Raw genomic sequence first — 11856 nt, forward strand, 5'->3', positions numbered from 1 at the left:
CCTTTTTTTTGGCTGGCGGTAAACAGTAGCTAGGTTATTACCGGAATCAAAGACATCTTTTTATGCAGACTGGGCGACTCACTGCCCCCCTTAGGCACAGCAATGCTCCTGAAATGATGCTCCTTCTGCATCACTTCAGGGGCATTGCGCTGCCGCGCGTTATGCCTAAGTTAGGCAGTCGTTATGAATATGCTGTGCAAACGCCCAAACTTTTAGGGGATTCTGGGACCTCAGGCACAGGCTGGATAAATTGGCAAGGTGTGACAGGGCCCTTAAAAGAAAATTCAATCTGGAAGATGCTTGGACCACCTGCAATGTCCCTCATTCAAGCTCCAGCCAATCAATGTTTGGCTGCACCTCCTCCAAATTCAGTCATCTTTTAAGATCTCCTTTATATAGCTCCTTGCATGCCAGTAAACTGTTACAGACCTACCCCAAATCTCTTCCCTTCTCAGTGGCTTATTTAACCACCACTGTCCTCTCCCCTAGGGGGAAGACTACACTAATCCTTGTCCTAATGTAGGTTACTCATCAAAGCAAATGTGAATTCATAGCATGGTTCTTCTGCCAGGGCCCGAGCGCCAAAGAACTTACTATATTTCATTCATTTCAATAAAACATTTCTAATTTCAGCTTTTCTCTGTGTTATTCACTCCATTGTTGAAATAACATTACTGTGGAAAGTCTTTTTTTCTGTAATTTCATGTTTGAAATGGTCAATGTGCCTATCACAACTCTCCATGCCCAAATTGAATAGACCTACGCTATCACCTTGTCTTCTCAGGTCACACCTGAGGAGAATCAAGTCATCCAACAGAGAAGAATGAGAGCTGTGGATATGGATTCATATGAGAGAAACAAATTCTAATGAGGATTTTTAACATATTCATGAAAGTTAATTCAGTAAGGGTTGGATTAACTGTAGATTTTCATGCCATACAATCTTCAGCTTCTGTGTCTTAAAGCCTCAAATTCTCAGCCACTCAAACACTTTAACATCCTGCAGTGATTTATTGGCCAGAAGCCTTTTTGTTCTTGAAATGCCTTGCACTTGTTTTGCATTTAAATGCTTTACGTGTGTCACAGTTTTAAAATTAGCTTGTCAAAACATGACAAAACCTCTCTTCTGTTTGTTCATGTTTTGTTTCTTTTTTATTTAGTTTTATCTGGCCGATTATGTTAGAGAAACTTCCTTTCAAACAAATTGTTACAGGAATGTCCAACAGCACTACATACCCTTTCTTTTTGTCATTTTTTTTGTCTTATGCCACTGTCACATCTTGACGATTTACCCAGCGTGTGCCCGACGTCCCAGAATCTCCTAAAACGCTGGCATAACTGGCTGAACTTTCTATGTATTTTTTCAATGTTGGGCGTATATTTAGAGTATTCATAATGAGTCCAGAGCTTATGTCCAATTACAGCTTAACTTCTGCATAACGCACCACAGCGTAATGCTGTTCAACGCTCGTCTGCAACACATCAGATACGTTGATATGCGTTGGAGAGAAGTTCTTGATAAGTTACGGAGAAGTTATGCTATACTCATAGGTTTTTTGATAAGCTAGACGCCAAGACTTAAGAGTAACTTACACTTAAAGCTACAGTGTGTAATTTTCAGCGACATCTAACGTCCAGACTGCAGACCACAGCAACATGAACATCTCCCCCCCACCGCTTCTCCCCCCCAACAGTACGGCGAGCGTTACGGGACAAAATGTCTTCCACGACGTCCGCATCACCTACCTTCTCAAGTGATGAGGTTTGTTTACATAGATCATTTTAATACTGCCATCTATTGTTCAGTACCGTCTCAGTTCATCTCTCTCAACTTGCCGTAGTTACTTTCGAGCGTAATGGGCGATCTCGCAATCGCTAGTTTGTTGGCTCTGCGCTGCCGTAGCGCAAAGATGTCTGCCTCCATGGCTGCGAGACCCGCTCCTATGTAATTATAAATAACGAATTCTAAGGCAACACAAATATTAAGGTTAAGAGGCTGAGCTCGTAGATGATGATAAATAACATAGTTATGTATAATATATTACATTTCTGACTGTATATCCCTGTAATTATTACACACTGTAGCTTTAACGTATGTCAACCATCAGATAACTGACCTGGAATTTATGGCCCACGTATGAGCATACGCTGGCATAAGAACTTGCAGTATGTCAACGTGTGCCAGCGTGTTCCAGCGTCTTTCAGCATGCTCATAACTTATACAAAACATACCCATAACTTATCCAACTTATGCCAGCGTTTTTGCCAGACTTTCCTTACATAAGGCATATGCTTTCTAAATTGTCAAGGTGTGACAGGGGTATTTGTATATCTGCAGTAAAGCAATCAAAGTTTAGCTTAGCAATACTTTAGATTATAAAATTTCTTTTGCTCAAAAAGTTGCACAGTGGCACACTTTCTAGCAGTGTTGCCTTGCCGCAATAAGGTCCAGGGTTAGATTATCAACCTGGGGTTTCTGGGTTTTGTCTGGGCTTCTCTGGCTTCCTCACAGAATCCAGAAACATGTTGAATTAGATTAACTGCTGCCTCTTATTTTGTCCTTTGGTGTTGTTTATCTCTGCCCTGTCTAGGTTGCACGCCCCCTTACACACATAGACTGCTGAAGATAAACACCAACTCCACAGTGAACTGATGGACAAGAAAGACAAGATGGATGGATAGCTCATCAAGTTAAACATGAGAAACTTTGTTCTTCAGTCACATTCATTGTCAGCTTCTCTGTTATAAATCGTCTTTAGATTTTATTTAAAACATAAAAGTAGTTTTTATCTTTTAATAATACCAAGAGAATTATTTATGAGTCCCTCTGATTCAATGTTGATATGAATAGAGTCGCAAAGTTTATGAACCTCTGCAAACAGTTTATTGAGGCAGCTGAAAACTAAATGGTCAACACAGATTTGGAAAATGATAATACTGTACAGAAAGTTTTTAAGCTGTAAAATTTGACAGTGATGGAATTAATCCAATCCATCCAATGATGATTTATTAAAAAAGTCATTAAAGTGGAACTACTTTCATATTTGGAATAATTAAACTGTATTGATGAAAATAGTTCATGGTAAATGTTTACAGTTCAACCCACAGTTGGATAAATGAAATATGGCAAAACCCAGCTCCATTCAACTGACCATTAAAAGTTTTATATTCTCAGTGCTTTATGTTTTACTCCCAAGTCTTATTTGGACCTTTTGTTCTAGTCTGTAGAGAAGGAATCATGAACTATCTTCTATGTATAAAAACGGAACTGCATTGCGTCATGACGAACATGAGACCGCTGTAGACTACGACTAATGAGCTAAGCATTTAGCCAGTCACAGCCTGGATAGAATATTTACCCATCATATTTTCAAGGTTATCTCAGTCTTGTTTTAGATTAATATTGATCACTGACCTTGTTCATTTTGAATTGCTCCAGGCAAAAAGCCTAACTCTGCCCAATCCTAAGTACATTGTTATTTTAATGCAATAACTTTCTCATAAAAATCTGTTATTCAATCAATATACCAAAACAGCAAGGATTTACTTTATGTTGCTAGTGAAGACCACTTGTTAGTTGTGAGCTACAACCTTGTTGCCATAGTAACATCAAAAGAGTAATGGGACAGCAGTGCACAAAGCATTTTCTATTGTTTTATGGTGTCACAATAACTCCACTGTTATTCTAAGGTACACTAGGAGTTCTATAACTTAACTAATTCTTAATCATATTGAGTTACTTTAACACAATTGTTTTATGTCCTACCCTGCTAACATGAAACAATTGTGTTAAAGATACTAAATACGATTAAATAAATGCTAAAAACGGCTGCATTATTTTTTTCAGTGTAATTGAGTATTGATGTAAAAAAGACCTCATGAAGACAAAGGAATTTAGGCTGGCGACGTCCCCTGGTACAGAGGAGAGGAGACCCCACCGAGCTTTCCCAGTCTGAGCTGTAATAATAGATTTACTAAATTATGTTTTTGCAGTAGAAACTTTATTTCAGAATAAAAAACAAAACAAAATTGTATTAGTTAGAATTACCCAAAATTGGTAATAGGTGTGGTGAAATGTTTACCAATTTTTAGTGGCATTTTGACATTCATCAGCTTGACTGAATATGTATTTATATTATCTGAAAGACATTTCTTCATCAAAATAACACAACTTCTGACTTAGAATAGGAATATGAAGACCTGAAATCCAGAATATTTATCATAGATATGAAGAATGTCATTTTTTTAAATGTTCATTTTAAACAGGTAAACATTTATTTTAATAATCATATTATGTAAAATAGTCTGTTGTAATCAAGATGACATTACAGGGAAAAAACTAGTTTATTGCTTGAATGTAGTGGATCAGCGTATTCAATTAGGGTTCAGTCACCTGTCAGCAGGTAAAGATGAAGTATAAAAATGTTCAAACAAGTAGGACCTGTGCACCGTCTCATGGGGTTCCTCCTCATTTTGATTCTGTCTTCCATTACACAGTAAATACTAAGTGGCTATTTGACAATGCAGTTGTTTTCTCTAATGCTGTTATCACATATCAATTTTCTCTCACCGATAATAGGTTCTGTTAAATAAAGTAAATAAAGTTCTGTAAAGCTGGGCATACAGTGTAAGATATTTTCAATCGTAGCACACAGCTACAGCTCAAACAGTACAACAAAACTGCACAACAAAAGTTCACAGCTCAGGATGTATGTTCTCACACTGTGCAGCTCGACGCTCTGATGCGATCTACCTGCTCACACCATACATCCAAAAACCACACATTGGACTCAGCGCAGAGAGATGGTGCTGGTCGGACTCAGCAATCTGGAAGAAGAAGAAGAAGAACTCCCTTGTCTGCACATGTGCAGTGCAGGAGGTTCTGGTAAATCAGCTCGCAGCTCTGCTTCAACAGCAGGATTTACCCACAACCACTTTAGAACAGCCAACTGAATTTCAAACATGTTTGATTTTCTCGCGAACTTACTGATCGGGAGATGGTCGCCCCCGTTTACACAACACGATACGTGATCAGGCAGAAAGTCAGCTCAATCAAAATTTTTTTTGCACAACTGGAAAATCAGCCCGAAAAGGGCAAAAAAATCATACAATGTTTGCCGGCTTTAAGGAGGTCTGTGTAATGCTGCCAGTTTGAGGAAGGTTAAGGTCGTAGATTAATGTGATGGATTGTAAAGTGAAACGGTAGCGCTCATTAAGATAACTTTCTGATTATAAAAAAGACATCTATACTTAATCTGAGAACCATCTACATTTAAATATTTATTTAATGCTGCTTATGTGTTTGTGTTTTTAACATCTATTTTTCTCTAATTGACCTAGTTAATGATTTTCTTTTTATTGTTTGCACAGAACTACGATAGAACCCTCCTGACTAAATCACAGACACCATGACCAAGTTAGCTTTAGGGAGAATGTTACTATGGTAAGACAAAGGTTCAATAAACTCTCTTTTTGTTTTCTTGATTTCACGAATTATACACTTTTCCATTAAACTTCGTGAAACAAATGTCAGGATTAGTAAATGCTGCTTGAATTAAGATACATGATATCGGTCTAGCTGATGACACCAAGAGCTTTTGTTTTCCCATAACAACGAGTTTGATTACAGAGGAGTTTTTGTTGTATGTTTCTTTTTTAAAAAGCTGGGAATCTTTATTTCATGTTGGGTGAAAGGATTTTTCAGCCATGGAAGCAAATGTTCCCCACATCCTGAAAGTCAAAAATACAAAATATCACAAATGATGGAGTAAAGATCTGAACAACAGAAGCATTGGGCTGCAAGGAACAGCCATCAAAAAAGGCAAGAATCTAGTCTGATCACTGTTATCCTGCCAAGAAAAACAAACAAATACTAAAACCTCTACATGGCAAATATGTGCTCTGCCTTAGCACATTGTAATCTTTAACACTAGTTGCATTGGCACCCTGCAGAATGTCATCTGACTGCTGATAATGTGTTACTGGCGTCATGATGACTTACTGTTCATTACACTGGCGCTGCAGAGCAATGTTCCGCATGGATCACTTCCATTTCAGACATGTATGAACTCTGTATACTGGGGTTAAGTGTAGAGGTGAGCTGGGTGGAGGAATTGTCCCTGTATATAACTGGATGAACAGTAATATACTATGTTCTCTAACCTCCTATGTCAATTTACATAGGAGCATAAAATATGTTTGTTTCTGATAAACTTTATTATAGAAATACATGGGCAAAATACATGTTAACTTGGCTTTCGAAACACTAAATAAACAGTATTGTTTATTGAAAGACCCTCAAAAAACACTCATGTCATCCCATTTTTCTTCTAAAAAATAAAAATCACCTTCATAAACACACAACTTTTACTTTACTTTTTTAACACCAAGCATACTATCTGCTCTATAGTTTTTGCCCAATACTTTCCTTAGGTCAGAGATCACACCTTTAAAATTCTAATCCCACATTTACATAGCTGTTTAGACCCCAAAGGCAGTTCTATAATAGACCTTTGTAATCTCTTTGGATGAGTTTCCACAAATTTTGCACTTCAATTCAGTCATTTTCGCAGATCCTTTCAAAGCTCCGTCAGCAAACTCTAATCTTCAGAATTCCACAGATCCTCTACGGGCATTTAAATGGCAGACTTTCGGGTTACTGGGGGGTAAATTATTAATAAACAGCAATAGCATTCTCAAAAAAAACCCAAACAAAACTCTTTAGTGAGGTACCGTTCCTGGCAGCAGGGTTATCATCATTGGCTGCTCCCCTGTGCTTTGTGCTGTCAGTTTAAATCTCATGCTCTCTCTGCTGCCTTGACCCCTCCACCTCTCTCATGGTCTGGTAGCATTAGGCGTCATTTATACTGAGCATTCAGTATCTGAGGAAGCCTGGGGCATGGCTAAAGTCCATCTCCATTGTGTTTTCTGTGTCTAAGTCACTGCTGGGTCCGCCAGGCCTAGTCAACACTAACTTATGCCAATTTAACATGTCTACCAGGAAGAAACGTAGAAGTCAGGTGGTGAAATGTTCTGAAGTACACTGGAAAATCTGCATCACTTGAAATGGATGGTATAGCTCTCAAAATCCATGAGCATCTTGCACTCTGTAGTTATGTGCTGGATTGTCTCAGGGGTCTCTTTGCACAGTCTGCACCTGGGGTCTTGTCTGGTCTGGTAGATCTGAGTCTCTATTGCTCTGGTGCTCAGGGTCTGCTCCTGAGCAGCCATGATGAGTGACTCTGGGCTGTCCTTCAGTCCGGCTTTGTCTAGCCATTGGTAGGAGTTCCTGATATCTGACACTTCGGCTATGTTTCGGTGGAACATCCCGTTTAGGGGCTTATCCTCCCATGACGGAACCTCCAGCACCTCATCTTCTGTTCCACTTTGTCTGAGACATTTACTGAGCCTGTCATTTGTTAGAGCCTTGTCCTTGATGTACTGATCGATCTTGGATGTTTCATCCTGGATAGTGGCTGTTACGCTCACTAATCCTCTGCCTCCTTCCTTACGGATGGTGTATATTCTCAGGGTGCTGGATTTGGGATGGTACCCTCCATGCATGTTTAGGAGCTTTTGTGTCTCAACATCTGTGGGCTGTATCTCATCCTTTGGCCAGCTTATTATTCCTGTAGGGTATCTGATTACTGATACAGTGTAGCTATTTATTGCCCGAGACTTGAGCTGGCTTCTTAGGACCTGCCTTACTCATTGGAGGTATTTGGCCGTAACTGCTTTCCTTGTTACCTCTCCAAGGTTGCCATTTGCTTGTGGGATTCTGAGGTACTTGTTACTGTCCTCAATGTCTGCTATTGTTCCTTCTGGGAGAGAGAGCCCCTCTGTGTGGACTACCTTCCCTCTCTTAGTCACCATCTGACCATCTGACCACGCTGTAGAATCGGGCGGTATGGATCAGTTAGTCGATGTCTTGCTCATTCTAAGCATACAGCTTGATGTCATCCATTTAGAGGAGGTGAATGACATACAGTTCATACTTTACAGGACTATAGAGCACACCTCACTATACGGTTAAGTTATTGAGGAGTGACAGTTAAAAAAATGGAGATACTGTATCCTCAATGGTTGATGCTTTAATAAAAGCGTTTTCCTCTTTAGACAAAAACTAGACCTACCGAAACTTAAATTGTCCCATCACACTGGAAAAACCATCTAGAAATTATTAAAAATGTCTTAAATTAAGTGTATTTACCCTTAATTTGAGTAGCTAAATACTTTGCCAATGGAATTAGTATTTTTACTCTTAAAATAAGATAATTAGATAATATGCACTTGAAACAAGACAATGCAATAGTTTTTTCTTATTTTAGATGTAAATGTCTTGTTCCCTTGGCAAAAGGTCTCTTTTACCTCCTGAATCAAAGAACAAATGAATTTATTTTAAGACTAAATGACTTATCTAGATTTAGATTTTTTCCAGTGCAAATATAATTGTCTCCTGGGATGTTGCTAATATTTTTATAGATAAAACGCTTCTCTGAAAGTTAATTAAGTCATAATTGCAGAAGGCTTTGATAAAACCAATGTTGGGTCCTAAACAAGGCTGAGCATTTATCCCATTCCATAGATCTTTGTTTGGACTAACTCAGCTTATTTTGAGCTATTTTTGATTTCCTTGTTAAGCCTTTACAATGACAGCAGTAATTGCAGCGGTAATGTAGAACTATACCTGCTTCAATGCATTTCCAACCAGACCACCAGAATACAATGTCAAATTACTGCTATACACTTGTGTGGAAGTGGAGTCACTGGTAGCATATGTACTTCAATAACCAATATCTTTAATAACACTGGGGTTCATCTACTTTACCATAGAACTTGGAAGTTGAAGTGACTTAATTTCTATATTGATGGCTATCCAGTTATATCTTTTGGTTGCTTTTCTCCATTGTTTGTATATATTTTCACTGCAGCCATGGTTACAACCATAAAAACTAATGCAATGGTAATTTATGAAAACAGAAAATTAGACCTTATTATCCAGCAGATTGTTTTCCTATACATTTTACCATTCTAGGTTTATATATCTGTAAGATCTGTATTCCAAGTTGCTGTGTCTCTCTTCCTCTCGTCTTTCCATCTGAGGCTGGCTCTGTTCTGTGTTGCTTTCCCTTAATGGGATCATTACGACAGGCTTTCATAAGCACTTCTCCCCTTTTATCATTAAATGATATCTAGCAGCTTTTAGTAGTACTGGGATGCTGTACTTTATGTTTTACTATATTGCCCAAAAAATGCAGCTCTCCAGAGAGTAATTAAATCAGCAAAAAAAAATCATTGTTCTTCCTCTGTTTGCCTTGGAAGATGTCGACACTTCAGGCTGTTGCAGCAGAGCCTGTAGGGTTGTGAAGGACACTACAGATCCATGCCACCACATATTTACATCACTGCCCTCTGGAAGACGCCGCAAAGCCATCAGATGTCACAGTCCCAGCCTGGAAAACAGCTTCTACCCCTCAGCTATGCAGGAACTCAATTCATACCCCCAAAGCCCCCTCGCTCCCCCATCATAGGATCATTCTCATATTGCAACAGGAGGTTATGACTTCCAAATTTCCTCTTTTCCTTATGTCATTTATATCACTTAGTTTGAAAGGCTGTTTTTTCGCTGTGTGTGGTCATGCTGTGGAAAATTTTTTTGTTTCGTTGGAGAGATATAGAATAGTAAATTACACTGTAGGATGATGGGATGCACTGACAGTAAAGGCAGTCATTGAAAAACAAATAGCCACACACATTCAAACCAAAAACTCATGACAAGTTCAGGAAATTACTGGCAAAAGTTAACATTTTTCAAAGGCCCTAAAAAAATTTTTTTTTTGGCACACTGTAGATTTGTTGGAAGTTTAGTTGTCTGGTCATGGAAGGTTGTAGATCTGATTCCTTCTTTCCCAACATATGCTGAAAAGTTCAGTTTATTTGGCCTCTAAAAAAAAAATCACAGTTAAAAATATTTTAAAAACAAACATTTGTTTTGCTATGTCCTTCTTTTCTTGTAAAATCTACAAGAAAAAAATGTGTTTAGCACTTATTGTGCAACATCAATGTTTTTTTTTGTACTAGATAATTTTATCTCTCTCAGGATTAAACAACAACAACCCCTTATTGTACTCGACATAACCAACACACAAAAAAAGTTACTTTGCGAATTCTTAGACAGAGAATTTTCACTCCCTGAACATCTGTGATCATCTCTGCTGGGACGTTCAAAGGAGTAACAGGAGGGGGCAGAAGTTTACACATAGAAAAAGTGGGTGCAAGTTTATTGCCGGTGGTTATCACTGACCTGCAACAGCATAGCTGGTTAAGACCAGGACCTTCCTGGAAGACTTGCTCTCCCTGTTTGAAGTTAAAACAACACAACATTCCTAGCAGGCCAAAGGCCCTGTAACTTAGTTCAAATTAAATTAAACAATCTCCCACATTTTTATTTTCTGCCATGTTCCTCTTCCTTGGCAACGAGCTGCCTTATTCTCCTCTATTCTAATAACATTCCTATATCTTGCATTTCTTTATTGCAAATTATCATATGGTTTTTGAAGTTATTCATATCAAATGTATTCTTGCTTCTCTGTATGTAGAATCAGGAAAAGTAAACCTTTGTGTGTCTAAAACCCTACTTTGCAATAAAGCTTTCAGATAAGCACATATGATATAGGAAATGGTCATATTAATGCAGCTTTTGTTAAATACTAGTTGTACTGAGCTACAGCAGTAGTTCTGAGCTTAACATGGTACGTCATTCTGATGAACAATCTCTGCATCTACCTGCCTATCATTTCATATTTGTCCTTGACTATTTTGTTCTTCACGATAGTTCTTATCACATAACCTTTCATTCTCAACAGATCCAAGGTTTTTATCAAGATTAAAAATCTCTCAAGGTTTAGAGGACTTTTCATCTATTGGCTTCCTAAACATTCCCAGCAACAGATCACCACATTTTCTGCCTATTTAAACCTCAAAATCTAACAGCAGCACTAGCATTACAACTAGAAAGTAGTAACACTTCCAGTCCAGAGAGATTTATTTACTCTGGTACTGACGAACAGGATTGTTAAAGGAATTACCGTGGTCATGACATATAGAAGCAGGACTATACTTAGCCCTGAAGAGCTGACTTTGTATGTAATTAAAAGAATCATTAGTTACTTTTTGCAGATACAATATCAATTAATTATGCAGCACTCATTAATATATTTCTTGTCATTCATATTGGCTGATGAAACTCTGTACTTTGCTCCTGTTCAGGCTCTTAAAAAGCGTTTTTATTGTCCTGTAAGGTTTCTCCTTCCTGCTCTATTTGGCCTTCATCCTCATCATTTCACTCCCCTTATATAAATGTTAGAAAAACCTATTTTGCCTCAATCAGGCCTCTGAGGCAGGTAGAGAAATTGGTTAAAAACAGTGGAGGACACTGGATGACACTTTTATCTTGACAGTTAGGATTATTTTACGTTTCTTACATTTAAGAAGAAACATAAGGATTAGCAACAGATTATAATTTCAATTGATAATAAATCCCTCCCCTCCCTACTGGCATGGGGATCCAGGGATTTTCTCCATTCAAAAAAAGCAGTGCATGTGCTCCTTTAGCTAAACCTCATCAAACGGGACTTCGGTAGGAAGTCCAAGATGTTATCTAACTAGCACAGTGAGATTAACGTGGATTGTTAAGATTACATTTGCATCAAAGGGTAGAAATAAAGAATTACACAGTGACTGTGGGTCTGAAGTTGATGTTTTCAAACACTGTTTGGGTGATATCTTTCAGTTCTTTTGGGTTTTCTCCATTCTCTATTACATTTGAATATTTATTACAATAATAATATCTATACA

The 11856-nt window shown here is 38.1% G+C and overlaps 1 long non-coding RNA gene across 1 annotated transcript in view; it reads left to right on the forward strand.

Annotated features, from left to right (window-relative positions):
- Nucleotides 1-3765, forward strand: part of LOC107088587 — a 41781-nt gene extending 38016 nt beyond the window's left edge. Inside the window, exons 3-4 of the long non-coding RNA XR_001481383.1 lie at nucleotides 785-903; nucleotides 2592-3765. This is a non-coding gene — a long non-coding RNA (uncharacterized LOC107088587). The remainder of the gene's footprint in view (nucleotides 1-784; nucleotides 904-2591) is intronic.
- Nucleotides 3766-11856: the final 8091 nt, after the last annotated feature.

The sequence above is a fragment of the Cyprinodon variegatus genome, unplaced genomic scaffold (genome assembly GCF_000732505.1).
Source record: "Cyprinodon variegatus isolate N-32 unplaced genomic scaffold, C_variegatus-1.0 Scaffold223, whole genome shotgun sequence".
Lineage (NCBI taxonomy): Eukaryota > Metazoa > Chordata > Actinopteri > Cyprinodontiformes > Cyprinodontidae > Cyprinodon > Cyprinodon variegatus.